General features: G+C 45.1%; 1 pseudogene; it reads left to right on the top strand.

Annotated features, from left to right (window-relative positions):
• Positions 1–5,573: 5,573 nt before the first annotated feature.
• LOC136388331 (putative butyrophilin-like protein 10) lies at positions 5,574–14,792 on the top strand (annotated as a pseudogene).
• The last annotated feature ends 695 nt before the right edge of the window (positions 14,793–15,487 follow it).

Genomic DNA, 15,487 nt, shown 5'->3' with positions numbered 1-15,487 from the left:
CACCCCTGCCACGACACTTGTGGGTCCTTATTCTAAGGACCAGGGCTTGGCCTGGAGCTTTAGCACAAGGCCAACTCTAAAAGGTTCAAACTCTCTGCTGAAAGGTTAGGTGGATAATGAAATGGATAGATTCTTTGAGAACAGACATAGACAGGTGTGAGCAAAATCTGAGGTTAGAAAAGAAAGCAAAAGCACAGAAGGCTCATGACAGAAGAGTGAACCCTGACCCTGCCTGTGCTGAAGACTTGACAGAGGAGGGGCATAGAGAAGCTGTGTCAACTTTCTGTGCCCACTTTAACATGTGACAACTGTGCTAGTGCCACTAAAGATCGAATAAGCTAAAAGATATTACACATTTAACATAGGTCCTGTAATATAGTGAGTGTATCTAATTAAAGAAAAAGAGAACACAGCAAAATGACTGGAAGAAGAGTGAGATAGAATGTACACTACATGAGGACAAGGGGGTGTGTTTTCCTGTTTGGTTCAATGCTGTACCCTCAAGTTCCTTGGAGAGCGCCTGGCACATATGGATACCCAATAAATACTAGGTGAACAAATAATGAATGAACAGAATCAGTACTGTTTATCCTAGAAGCTAATGGAGGAGAGAATTTCAAAGTTGACCATATGATGTCAAATGTGATATCTATATTTTTCTGCATTTTACATATATGGCCATGCTTTTTACTGCTGTGACTCTGGAAAATACTAGAACCTGTTTCTATTTTATTTGGCGACATAACAAAGCAACATAGCGCAGCTCATGTGAGTGCAGACTGCGTAGTGTCCACGGGGTAAGAGGAGGTGATTGGATTCTGCTGAAGAGGTCACAGTGATTTTCAGGAGGGTGCAGTGGAGGGGATGAACCAACACCAGATAGCATGTCTTCCCTGACTTGTTCTAGGAACACTAGGGTCTGTTCTGTCTTCAACATTGGTAGACAAGCCCACCCACGCATGCTAGCAGTGGACTGGGTTATAACTCAATGTCCTTTATTTACAAACGCTATTTGAAAGGTCTCTGGGACACTTTCTTGTTTAGTAGAGTTGGGTCTAATTTATACATGCATTTTCTCATGATCATTCTTCTGGAATAAATAAAACTTCCCTGCATTTGTGCTGGTACAGCCGTGGTATACTCCCTTTCTCTCCTCACCTTGACTCCATTATCTGACTTACTTGTGGCTTTCATAGTTCCAGACCTTTTAGCTACCCCCACGATGCCATGCCATTCTCTTCTCCATTGGTGTTCTGCCTTCTCTGACAATATGGGGTCCTTCATCCTCTGACCTGACTTCCCACTCTTCCTTGCCTAATGCCTTTGTTACCGTGGCTTTGGGCTCCTAAAACTATCTCCCCAGGGTATCCATGCTTTATTCCCTAGCCTCAGTCCTTTCCACCAGGCCCTAGTTCCAGGAACTCACATTCTCCTGCCCCAAGCTCAGCCCACTCCACAATAGAAAACAAACAAACAAACATGCAAACCTCCCCCCCAAAAAACAGCCAGCACAAATCTCAAAAACTTCTCAAAAGCAACAGCCAATGATGCAGGATTTCCTTCCTGCTGGTGATCTTTACAAGGATTTGTGCTGCTTGTCATTTCATCAGTTGCACCCTGGATTTTTACTATTTCTTTTTTCTAGAGACGATGTTGATGATTTATTGAGCTAAGTTTGTCTCACATCTGTTCACACAGCTTCAGCTTTCCCTAGCTGGGTGAGGGGCACCTGCATCCAGGCATCTCTGTTCTTCCATGGAAGGAATTCAGAGAGGACACATGAAGCAGAGAAGCCTCCTCCTGACTGAGGCAGAGCCCAGGTTTCTGAGACACTGATGAGGGTAGGAGGAGAAGAGCTAGCCCCTGGCCTGTTTCCCAACACAGGAGCTTTAATCAGCACATGTGCACTTTAACAAAGATGTATGTAGTAATGCTATAGGTGAAGAGTATTTGACGTTAAAATTTTCTCTTAAGCAATTTAACAAATTCATAGACAAAAATCTATCCTATTCATACTTTTATTCCAAAGTCACTTCACTCTGGGCCTGCACAGGGTAAAGGGCCAGCATAGGTTCTGGAATGAATCAACACGCACTGCTCCTTGTAATGAATGACTTTATATGTATTTTTTAGAATTCCTTTATGTCTAAGGGCAAACTTAGACAAGATCGTTGTTTATAATTTAAAACCACTCTCTAGCCTGACCAGGCGATGGCAGTGGGTGGAGTGTCAGCCTGGGACACAGAGGACCCAGGTTTAAAACCCCAAGGTCGCCAGCTTGAGCTCAGGGTCACCAGCTTGAGCGCAGGGTCACTGGCTTGAGTATGGAATCATATACATGACCCTATGGGCACTAGCTTGAGCCCAAAGGTCACTAGCTTGTGCCCAAGGTCACTGGCTTGAGCAAGAGGTCACTGCTTGGCTGTAGCCCCCTGGTCAAGGCACATACAAGGGGGCAGTTAATGAAAAACTAAGAAGCTGCAATGAAAAAATGATACTTCTCATCTCTCTCCCTTCCTGTCTGTCCCTCTCTCTGTCTCTCTCACAAAACAAACAATAAAAATAACCACTCTCTACAATCAAGTAATTGAATAAAGCTAGTGAAGTAATTGAGACAAGTAGCCACAGAAGATAAATCACCCATCTAGAGCTCAACAATACTCCTTTCATGACAGCTGCATCTTGAAATTAGCAGATAATTTGTTATTATCTTCACAAACCTCCTGGCACATAACTAGGAAGAAATTCGTGAAACACAGTGAGGGTATGGAAACTTCAGAACGATTAGCCCTGTACATGGTGGAACAGAACATGTCCCCAAAAGTTTTCACTTTCTTTCTTTCAGATGCATTATGTGATTGGAGAGTAAGGCATTTGGACAAGAATGTGTTGAATACATATTAGCTGCCAGCCTCTCCATGCCTAGGACCCTGTATCATCTTTATCAAAAGCCCATTTTGCTCCCCAGGGTCCCATAGGTGTATCAGAGCACTAGTGTTTGAATGCAGGTGTGTGTCCACCTCAAATCCACTTTCTTCACCAGAGTGCAGTTTTCAGGGTGATTCTGGGGATTGCAGGTGCTCTGTCAGTGGAATCAGGCTCTAAGGGACACTAAAGGATACAAGTAACTGTTTATATGAGTGATACTAGGTTTCAATAGCTTGGCATTTGAGCCCAATACCTGGTGTGTGGCTCCAAAAACCATCTGTTGAAGGAGGAATCCCATGCTTGTACAGGTCTGCACCCCAGGAGCATCACTGAACACAGATTTTGAACTAGAGTTAAAATATTCCTAAATTTGCTCACACCCCAAACTCCTCATGTCCAATACATGGGTGAGGTTTATGGTGGCATAGAGCAATTTAATTCCTCTTGTAAAACTCTTCTTGAAATGTATCCATGTTTATCTTCTGAAATCAGATGAAATATCTCCATTTCTTTTTTTATTCCTCTTCTCTTGGTATAATTCTAAGAGCTCAAAACATTCTCCCATGAGCACATGCCACATTATCTAGGAGTCGCTGAAGCACAGCCCTCACAAGTGAAAGTGCTCCTGGACAGCTGCAGATAAAGCTGTCCCTCCTTAGGCTCACTGTGTGAGACTTCTGTCATCTTAAAAGCACCCCTTCTCCCTCATTATTTTGTAAATAAGTGTATTTGTTAAGGCAGGGTTCTACCACTCTCTGCGCCTAGAGAAGCAGGCAAGAATTATGAATACAAAGAGGCTTCCATATCCAGACTTTTTGAGTGGAAGTCATAGTGCCATAGTGACCTTGAGCTGGGTGACCTTGAGTGAATCACTTACATTTTAGGCCTCAGCTTTTATATTTGTAGATTAGTGTAGAGCTATTGTGAAGGTGAGCTAAAGTAATACAAGACACAAAGCACTGTGACTCCAACTAAATACATGCTCAGGAATCATCAGCTGTATTATTGCAATAAAATTATCATAATTTTGCATTTACAATGAAGTTAGGTTGTTATTATAATAAAATATCATTTCTCTTACATTGAAATGACTTAGCAACAGTTGTTTAGTTTTTTTTTTTTTTGTGTGTGTGTGTGTGTGTGTGTGTATGTGTGTGTGTGTGTGTGTGTTTTGACAGAGACAGAACAGAGAGAGGGACAGATAGGGACAGACAGACAGGAAGGGAGAGAGATGAGAAGCATCAATTCTTTGTTGCAGCATCTTAGTTGTTCATTGATTGTGTTCTCATATGGGCCTTGATGAGGGGGGCCTACAGCAGAGAGAGTGAACTCTTTTTTTTTTTCTTCTGAAGCTGGAAACGGGGAGAGACTGTCAGACAGACTCCCGCATGCGCCCAACCGGGATCCACCCGGCACGCCCACCAGGGGCGATGCTCTGCCCACCAGGGGGCGATGCTCTGCCCCTCCGGGGCGTCGCTCTGCCGCGACCAGAGCCACTCTAGCGCCTGGGGCAGAGGCCAAGGAGCCATCCCCAGGGCCCGGGCCATCTTTGCTCCAATGGAGCTTTGGCTGCGGGAGGGGAAGAGAGAGACAGAGAGGAAGGAGGGGAGGGTGGAGAAGCAAATGGGCGCTTCTCCTATGTGCCCTGGCCGGGAATCGAACCCGGGTCCCCCACACTCCAGGCCGATGCTCTACCGCTGAGCCAACCGGCCAGGGCCAAGAGTGAACTCTTGTTCAAGCCAGCAACCTTGGGCTCAAGCCAGCGACCATGGGGTTATGTCTATAATCCCATGCTCAAGCCAGCGACCCTGCGCTCAAGCTGGATGAGCCAGCACTCAAAACAGCGACCTCAGGGTCTTGAACCTGGATCCTCCATGTCCCAGTCTGACGCTCTATCCAATGCGCCACCTCCTGGTCAGGCACAGTTGGTTACTTTTTAAATTATATATTATTTTTCAAATTACTCATATATTGTGATTATAAAGAAAAGTTAAAAATGGCTATATTGAAAAATATAAAAGAGGAATTTAAAAATATTGTTTCTAGATGAAAATTTGAATATTTAAAAATATCTGTAAATTTGTTTTGGTGTGATACACATAAGTGGATGTTTAAGTTTAATGTGAAACTACAATTCTTCATATATAATAAGCTTTAGTAAAATTACACTTGTCATGTTTTAAATGAGAAATCAATAACAGGATTCTTGCTTCAATATGAAATAAAACACACAGCAAACCCATAATTGAACATTGCTTAGGTTATGTTATATTTTGTACTTGTCAGAAGCTGTGGTGCTCATGGTAAACAAAAGGCTATTGGGAAAAAATGTCCAAAGTTATAATATACATTTGTAGTTTCCTAATCATTTATGTCATTAGCACCATTTGAAACTTGCAGAAATATACTCTGGCTTATAATTTTTGTATTTCATGACATGTTTTTAATTATCATAATCATTTTACTCTAAGGGGGGGATATTTATTTACCTTTCTTCTAATGTGTTCTTACCACATAGAAGAGACACCTACATGTCTCCACATGGTTCAGTATTAGAGGGAAGGGTTCTGGCACTCCTTGCTCTGTAGGGAGCTGGCTGACTTGTGGAGCTGGCACTTCCTGGTCACGGCTTTGTCTGGCTCATGATGCCTGTGCTCCCTGGCTGGCTCTCCTATGTGCAGGCAGTGATGGCCTTTGTAGTCCTAGCACCCTGCCATGCCATGTCCATAGCTGTGGCTAATGTGGACACAGGTTCTATCTTTATTTCTGAGGCTGTCAGGAAATGGACACACAATCTGCTTTGGATTCTTTCTGCAAACATGCAGGAGTTACATGATCTAGATTTTAAACTGGATGTGAAGAGATCACTTCAAACAATGGACTAGATGCAGTCCATAAATGGTGTTCAACTTTTTAAAAAATATATTAATAGGACAAGAAACCTTTCTTCCCCTGAGGAGGGATGCAGGAGAGAATTTGGGGTTCATTTTGGCAGCATCTACCTCCATGTGAGCACTGAATCTAGGCTGAGGACATAAACGTTAAGTCCATCACAGTCTGCTGACTTAGGATAAACAGTCCAACTCCAAAAAGAATGCAGTTCTTCCTTGTAGCTAAAACCCTTCTGGAAAATCCCAGATTTTTGAGTCCACAAGAGGGAAAAATACATGGGGACATGGTTCAACCAAGTATTTTACTTGGAAAAATTGAGGTGTTCTGAGCTCAGCCCAAACCAGGCTCTTGGCGAGGACAAATGGGCAAGGCCACAGGGATGGAGGAGGTAGTTACCTCAAGTTCAAACACAGGAGTCTGCAGGGAAATGACAGAATTTGGTCAATTTCAACTGGATTGTGAAATACTTCCCAGAAGGATCCATGCCCAGCTTGACCAGGACTGGAGATCTTCTGATAATGGACAAACTGTATCTGAAGCACCCAGCTTGTGCCCTTGGCCTGGATCTTAGTTCCTGAGGCTCAGGTCTCTTCCTTGAAGCTCCTGGCACCATTCCTAGCAACTGTCTCCCATGGGCCACCTCACTTGATCTCCATCTCTCCCCTTATCTCATATTACCAGTCATGCTCCTCAGTATGCTCAGTTCTGTTGCTCACACCCCTTAGAAAACACTTTTCTTTCTGTTGCAAGTGCAAAAACAGGCATACTTGCTTATTTTTTCAAAAAACAAAACAAAACAAAAGTAATAGGATTTAACAGACACTGGGAAACCCACCTGTTTACATTGGATTTCTCGGCTTCCTTTACATATCATCACCTGTACACAGTTTACTAGTTTTCACCTCACCTGAAACTTGTGGAGAACTAAGTGACTCCCTCAACACCACTAGAATTCCCCTGGGAAACCTGCAGTTGGACTCTGTTGGGAATTTTTTATTTGGCGGCATTCTCTGTATCTTTTTGCTTTCTCCACTTTCTCCACTTTCTCCACTTTCTCCGCATCCTCAAATGCCAGAAGAGCCAGGGGCCTTTCCTAGAAGGTAAGCTCCAAGTAGGAAGAGAACATTTGCTAACAGAACTGTTCATTCATCCATGCATTCACATAAACACCAATGCTGTGAGGCTGTGCAGACAGAATCATCCAGGCCAGCAGATGTGTTTCAGAACACTGGCTCCCCACACTGAGATCACAATAATAATTAATATGGAGCATCTTGGCCTCAGGTTTGTATCCTCTCCTTCAGCTGTGAAAGTCCTCTTGCGGAGAAAAGGAACAGAGAAATTTAGGGGGTTCAGAGATAGAATTCTGAGCTTGGATTCTCATAATCAGAGTTTGTCTTTTCTCTCCCAGTGTCCTTGTGTTTTAAGACAGAACATGATTAAAGATCAAGCAATAATCTTACGGGAGTAGGTGAGGAAGTAAAAACCCTTCACACTGGAGGATGTTTCCATGGAATGCTGCTCATGGATGATGGACACAGGAGTAGATGGCAGTTTTTGTTTCCCTGTCTTTAGGGATTACCAATTTATTAGGAAGTGGAAGTGACTGAGATGGTTTAAAATTGCCCTTTTTTCCCTCCAAGTAATTTTTTCTTCACTCTTGTTAGCCTTCTGGTCACGCCTTGTTTCCCACTAAAACAGGAAAGACAGAGACAGAAAGATAGAGACAGAGACAGACTGAAATAGAGTGATAGACACAGATAAGAAAGACAGAAAAGCCTGACCAGGCGGTGGTGCAGTGGGTAGAGCGTCGGACTGGGATGCGGAGGACCCAGGTTCGAGACCCCGAGGTCACCAGCTTGAGCGCTGGCTCATCTGGTTTGAGCAAAGCTCACCAGCTTGGACCCAAGGTTGCTGGCTCGAGCAAGGGGTTACTGGGTCTGCTGAAGGCCCTCGGTCAAGGCACATATGAGAAAGCAATCAATGAACAACTAGGGTGTCACAACGAAAAACTAATGATTGATGCTGCTCATCTCTCTCCGTTCCTGTCTGTCCCTATCTATCCCTCTCTCTGACTCTCTCTGTCTCTGTAAAAAACAAACAAACAAACAAAAAGACAGAAAAACAAAGACAGAGAGACAGAGACAGGTAGAGAAATTAATTTGGTCCCTGTTTGTATTCAATATCAAGGGCATCGGTTTCTCTGTCTCCAGCAGGGATTAAAAAGACTTGTGGTCAAGACGCCTTTCTGCCCAGGCTCTCCATCACCCTCACCCTTTTGCAATTCCTGTTCAGTCTTAACCTTAGAAATGGTAAGAGCCCCTCTTTCCCTACCTTATGCGGATGGCCCAGTACAAGGAGCTGAAGGCGGGGGGGAGGGGGGGGAGCTGAGCTGACATCTTTCCATGTCAACTCAGGATCCAGGGAGACCTTCCAAGAGGACCATGGCCATGGGTGAGAAAGCCCCTGGTCTCCTTGCACCTGGCCTAACCAGTTCTTTTGGATCTACTCTATAAGGGAAAGCCAATTTCACCACCCGTGGGCCTGCAGAGTCTGTTCTGGCCATGGTAGGGGAAGACACAGAGCTACCGTGCCATCTGTCCATCAACATCAGCACCGAGAACATGGAGTTGTGGTGGTACAGGGAAAAGCCCTCCCAAGCCATACATGTGTATAAGGAAGGAGAGGACATGCAGGAGGAGCAGTTGGAGCATTATCAGGGAAGGATGACTTTTGTGAGGGCAAGTCTGGCTCGTGACCACGCTGCAGTGAGGATACACAATGTCAGCACTTTTGATAATGGGACATTCCACTGCCACTTCAAAGATGGTACTGTGTCTGATAAGGCTACACTGTGGCTTAGGGTGGCAGGTGACGCAAAGCCCCATGTTTTCCGTAGAGTTTCTCCCCCAAAGTGTAGTCCCCACTCCAGATTGTTCCATTGTGGACTGAAATTCCTATGCCTGAGAACTTCCCACAATATAGAGTTCCAGGCAAATCCATTCCCAGGTGTTCTCACAGGGGCAGGTTTCTTGGAAAACGTGGTTCTGAATGTGCAGCTTTGTTTTCTAATTCTGCTTCCTCCATTACCCCAATTACGTGGAAAGATGGGAAGGGAAGGAGAAAGTAGGGAGGAACAGAGAGAGAGAGAGATAGACAGACAAACCGATAGACCGAGAAACAGAGACAGAGAGATAAAGAGACAGACATAGCGATAAAGTGAGAGACAGAGACAGCAAGAGAGAGAGACACAGAGAGGACAGTGTATAGGGTGTAGGAAGTCTCCCTGGTGATCCAGAGCTTGTGTTTGAAGACAACAAATCTGTGTACAATGCCCATATTTACTCATTTTGCAACATAAAAAAAAATCTTCCTGAGCCTTCCTTATTTTGTCCTATTTTTTTCTAGGAATGAGGGTAACATATTTGGTAAATATTACACAGAGTAGGTAGTTTGTGAAAAATCCCTGATGCCTATTGAAAATTCTCAAGATTTTCTTTTTTTACAGAAGCAGGGCAGCTGCAAAGATTGGACTGAGAGTCTTTTCCAAAAGGTGTGGGCTCAAATCCCACAATCCGAGTACAAGTTGACCAAGATGAAGGTGACCAGGTGGAGTGCACCTCGGCAAACTGGTACCCAAAGCCCCAGGAGGAGTGGACAGACTTCAGGGGACAGAGCCTGTCTTCGGTGACCAATCTCTCAGCCTCAACAAATGGACTGTGGGCTGTGACATCCAGCGTGACCCTCCAGTGGGACCACACTGTGGGGCCCTCTTCTGCTCCATCTCTAGTCCCCCTTTCTTGAAAAGGAAGGTGGCTGAAAGCTGGGCGCCCAGTGAGTGTTTTGTTAAGTTCTTGCCTCAAAAGTGCTGAGTATAGGCACTTATGTTCCCAGGTCCTGGGGTGTTTAGGAGGGACCCATAGCTTGTAGCAGAAGAGGACTGGCAGCTGGTCCCTGTCCACGGCCTGGCCAGAGGCTGTGTAGACATAAAATTGTGGCAGAGATGAGATGCAAAGGGAGCCCTAAGGAGAATTTTGCCTTCCAGCAAAAAGATTTACCACAACTTTCTGAAGTTTTTTAATAGTGGTGTGTGTGTGTGTGTGTGTGTGTGTGTGTGTGTGTGTGTGCGTGTGTGTGTGTGCGTGTGCGTGTGTGTGATAGAGACAGGAACAGATAGGGACAAACAGGAAGGGAGAGAGATGAGAAGCATCAATTCTTTGTTGCGGCATCTTAGTTGTTTATTGATTGCTTTCTCATACGTGCCTTGACTGAGGGGCTACAGCAGACCAAGTAACCCCTTGCTCGAGCCAGCGACCTTGGGCTCAAGCTGGTGAGCCTTGCTCAAACCAGATGAGCCCGCACTCAAGCCGGAGACCTCGGGGTTTCAAACCTGGGTCCTCCATGTCCCAGTCTGATGCTCTATCCACTGCGTAACTGCCTGGTAGGCTAGGCTTTCATTTTTTAGGGAAGTTTTAGATTCACAGAAAACTTGAGGTGAAGTTACAGATTTCCCATGTACTTGTGGTATGGGAACTTCTCACTCAGCATTCCCACCAGAGTGGTGCATTTGTTACAAGGGGTGAATCTACTGGACACATCATCACCCAGAGCCCATAGTTAGACTTAGGTTTACCTGTAGTGTTGCACATTCTGTGGGTTAGGACCAATGGATTATGACATGTATCCACTATGTAGTATCATAAGGAGTAGCTTCACTGCCCTGAAAATCATCTGTGCTCTGCCCTCCCATCCCCCCCCCCCCCAACGTCAGGCAACCACTGATCTTTTTACTGCCTCCGTGGTTTTTGCCTTTTCCAGAATGTCAGATAACCTGATTGTACAGCAGGCAGCCATCGCCAGTTGATTCCTTTCACTTAGTAATACACACTTAGGTTTCCTCTACATCTTTTTCATAGCTTGATAGCTGACTTCTTTTCACTGCTGAAATAGTCCATCGCATGGTTGTAGCAGTTTATTTATACATCCATTCATCCACTGAAGGACATCTTGGTTGCTCCCCAGTTTAGCTTTATATAAAATTTTCATTTCTAAATTATTTTAAACTTACAAAAAATTTGCAAGATTAATACCCAGAATTCTGTACACCCAGATGCATCCACCTGCAGCATCTGCCTCCTGCTTTGCTGCTTCCCCATGTGCTGTGTCTCCTATACATCTGTACAAATCTGTTTATACCATTGCACACAGATGCTTTTCTGAATCATCTCAGAGCAGTGTGTAAGCACTGCTGGCGACCCACAAACCTGTAGTGTCTCTGTGTTAAGAACACGAAAGTGCTCTCGCTTGTATTAATGACACTCCAAAATTTCTGCTAGCTCCCCTTTCCAGAAAATTCCTGTCCACGACATGGAGAATAGCTCTGCCTCTGATCCTCGCTGCAGCGGGGCTCACAGTAGCCACTGTCATCTGCCTGTTCTGGAAGCGGCTACGAGAAAAGAGCAGGAAGCAGCTGGGAGAAAAGAGTGTGTGCAGTGGAGGCGCAGGATCTGGAAGCCAGCAAGAACAGAGACCCACCACTCCACGGTGCACAGGGACCCTCGCAGCCTCCCCCGCAGTGGGACAGGAGTGGTCTGAGCAGGAATCTGGGTTATTTTTCACCTGGCAATGTTCATTAGACTGGAGGGTCTTGCTCTCAAAAACAATCAGCCTGACCCCAAGTATGTCTGTCCCTAGAGGGTGATGATACCATCCTAAAATATTGCTAAAGCGATCAGATAAAGCCCCTGAAGGAATTGTTATTGTCCTTAGGGTTATAGTCAATACTGATAATTCCATTCATCCACTTACTCCACTCCCTGCCTCCTGTGTCATTCATTTCAGGAGCTGGAGACTTTCCCACAGCTGTCAGGCCCTGATACTGCAAGTAGAGACTGTCCCTAAGCGGGGTTTAAAGCCTGCACTATGACTTGGGAAGGATGAGGGAAGCCTGAGGCCAGTGGGCTCTGTTCTACAAACAGCTCTCCTCTCTAGGAATAAAGAAACTTCCCTTGTTTGTTGTATTCCCAGAAGTGGGATCCCTGTGTCATGAGGCAGCTCCAATTTTAATTTCTTGAGGAAACTCCATATTGTTTTATACAGTGTTGCACCAATCTGCATTCCCACTAACAGTGCAAAAGGATTTCCTTTTCTCCACATTCTTGCCAACACTTTTTGTTGACTTATTGATGATAGCCATTCTGACAGGTGTGAGGTGGTATCTCATTGTGGTTTTGATTTGCAATTCTCTGAGAATTAGTGGTGTTGAGAAACTTTTCACATGTCTAGTGACCATCTGTATGTGTTCTTTGGAGAAATGTCTATTCAGGTCTTCTACCCACTTTTTAATTGGCTTGTTTTTCTGGTGTTATCTTATTTTTTTATAAATTGTGAATATTAACCCCTTATTAGATGTATCACTGGTGAATAGATTCTCCCAAACAATAGGTCATAATTCTGTTTTTTTAATAGTTTCCATTGCTGTGCAAAACATTTTAGTTTGTCCTGACTAGTGGTAGCGTGGTGGATAGACCATCAACCTGGGATGCTGAGGTCCCAGGTTCAAAATCTCAAGGTCACCGGGTTGAGTGCAGGCTCATCTGACTGGAGTGCAGGTTCACCAGCTTGAGCATGGAATCACTGGCTTGAGTGTGGGATCATTGACATGATCTCATGGTTGCTGGCTTGAGCCCAAAGGTCGCTAGCTTGAAGTCCAAGATTGCTGGCTTGGGCCTAAGATCTCTGGCTTGACCAAAGGGTCACTTGCTCAGCTGCAGCCCCCTGCTGTCGCCCCTGATCAAGGCACATATGAGAAGCAATCAATGAACAACTAAAAAAGTGCTGCAACTACGAGTTGTTGCTTCTCATCTCTCTCCAAAAAAACCAAATATCACTTTTTGGTTTGATGTAGTCCCATTTGTTTATTTTTGCTATTGTTTCCTTTGCCCAAGGAGATATAGCAGAAGAAAATATTGCTAAGAGAAGTGTTATATAGATTATACCACCTAGTTTTTCTTCTAGGAGTTTTATGGTTTTGAGTCTTACATTTAAGTTTTTAATCCAATTTGAGTTTGTTCTTGTATAGGGTGTAAGAAGGTGCTCTAGTTTCATTTTTTTTTTTTTTGCATGTATCTGTCCAATGTTTCCAGTGACCTTTATTGAACAGATTGTCTTTACCCCATTGTATGTTCTTGCCTCCTTTGTCAAATATTAGTTGACCATAAAGGCATGAGTTTATTTCTGGGTTATTTATTCTGTTCCAGTTATCTATGTGTCTGTTTTTATGCCAGCACTCTCCTGTTTTGATTACTATGGCCTCATAGTACCACCAACTTTGTTCTTCTCAAGACTGCTGTGGTTATTCAGGGTCTTTTGAGGTTCCATATAAACTTTAGGATTGCTTGTTCTAGTTCTGTGAAATACACCATTGGTATTTTGACAGAAACTGCATTGAATCTATAGATTGCTTTGGGTAGTACATTTTAAATATGTTAATTCTCTCTATCCATGAATACAGTATATGCTTCCATTTGTTTGTATCTTTTTCAGTTTCTTTCTTCAATGTCTTATAATTTTCTGAATACTAGCCTTTTACTTCCTTGGTTAAATTTTTTTTAGGTACTTTTTTCCTTTGGTGGTGGTGGGATTATAAGCAATTATAAATGGAATTGTTCTCTTAATTTCCCTTTAGCTCATTATGGGGAAAGCTTGTAGTCAGAGAGCAAGGATCCTATTAAGCCCACAGGGACCAATTCAGGAAGCATGAGTGTCTCGGGCCCCCAGGTGGAGTCCCAGCAAGTAACAGCATGTGGGGCTCTAGAAAGGACAAGGGCAGCTGTGGTTATAGTGCCAAGCCCCAATGTTTCCCTTGCTGTAAAGGTGGCTTCCAGGAAAACTGGGTACCTGCTGGTCCCCAAACAGCCTTCTGCCTTTTGATAGGAGCTCAGTATATAAACCCTCCCCTGAGATCATACTCTGGGGGCTCAAGAGGTCCAAGGAACAGCAAGACAGAGAGAGCTAGAGAGAAGGTTGCAGTTTGGTAAGATGTTTGTCTTTGGAGGGCTAAGATCCCTTTTGGGGAACTTATGTGATATCCTCAGTGGTTGATATCACAGCTGCCCTGCCTGCCTCAATGCACATGTGATGCCATTTTCTGTTCTCTGGTGTCCTCCCATGTTATCCCCATCAGCTCTGCCTCTCTCTCTCTCCCTCTTAACTACCCCCCCACACACACACACACACTGCAAAGTGGAGCACTGGGCAATGAGCAGATCCTGCAGGGCACCAGCAATGTGTTCAGCCCCTGTGCTGGAGCTGCCCATGGTTCTGGGAGGCTGTTTGAAGTGCCCTGTGAGGAAAACAGGGACACCAGAGGAATTCTCAGGGCAGCTGTGCCTCTTCCTCTTCCAAGGATATGAGGAATACTCTGGGTTCTTCTCCATGAAGGAGTGAGGGTCAGGGCCAGAACCAAACCTGACCCTCTCCTCTTCCCACAGTGGGCCCAACCCTGGACCCTGACACTGAAAGCTCCAAGCTCGCCCTGAGGATGAGAAGAATGTGAGGCACCTGTTCTTGGAGCAGGAGCTGCCTTGCCACCCAAGACAATTCAGCCAGGACCCCTGTGTGCTGGGCTGTGAGCAGCTCTCCTCTGCAAGGTATTACTGGGAGGTCCAGGTAGGGAACAGGAAGGCCTGGGCCCTGCATGTGGTCTGGAGAGCCTGGGTCGGAAGGGAAGGATTCCCAAGTCCCCCCCCCCCCCCCCGCATGGGCTCTGGAGTTGTATAGGAAGGTGCTCAGGGCCTTCACCTTCCCAAGGGTCCACATTCATCCTCTGTAGCCCCTGAGCCAGGTGGGCCTCCTAGACTGAGGCTGGCAAGGTCTCCTTCCACAATGTGACAGATGAATCCCTGGTCTACAGGTTCTCTGGGCTCCCTTTATCAACCCCCTTGTGGCCTTTTCTGCCTCTGGACACATGACACCAGCCCCCAAAGGCCTTGGACCCTCCTCCAATGGGGCCCATGTTCTCTCACCCTCTTCCCCTCTTCTAGAATCCAGTTGGACCACACACAGGGCAGCAACTTGCAAATTACCCCACTTTAGCTTCCTTTTTTTATCCTCTGCAAAATGATGCCATTATATTATAGACTAAACTATGTCCCCCAAGTCCACCAGCTGGAGTCCAGCCCCCATGACATCAAATGGAGCTGTATTTGGAGATGGACCTTTGGAGAGGTGATGGAGATGAAATGAGACCACTTGAGTATGCCCTCATCCAACGTGACTGGTGTCCCTATCAAAAGAAATTAGGGTACAGATACACACAGACGGATGACCATGTGAGGAAACAGGGAGGAGATGCCAGTCCACACACCAAGGAGACAGGCCTCAGGAGAGCCAACCCTGCCCACACCTGGGTCCCAGAAACCTGGCCTCCAGGACTGAGAGAAATAAATGTCTAGTGGTTAAGCCTCTAGTCTGTGGTATTTGTTACATAGCCCAAGCTGACTGATACACCAAATTATACACCACTGTGTGATTTGGGAAAAAGTTGGGGTACATGTGAAACATTGACCCTGGTGCTGAACTTGTAGTAGGTACTTAATAAATGCCAGCTGTTCTCCATGTGCCATTCACTGTGTGAGTGCCCAGTATCTGTGTAAAAGTGCCTCTT

Source organism: Saccopteryx leptura, chromosome 1, assembly GCF_036850995.1.
Source record: "Saccopteryx leptura isolate mSacLep1 chromosome 1, mSacLep1_pri_phased_curated, whole genome shotgun sequence".
NCBI lineage: Eukaryota > Metazoa > Chordata > Mammalia > Chiroptera > Emballonuridae > Saccopteryx > Saccopteryx leptura.
Note: the sequence above shows the minus strand (reverse complement) of the source record. Positions and strands in the feature narration are given on the sequence as shown.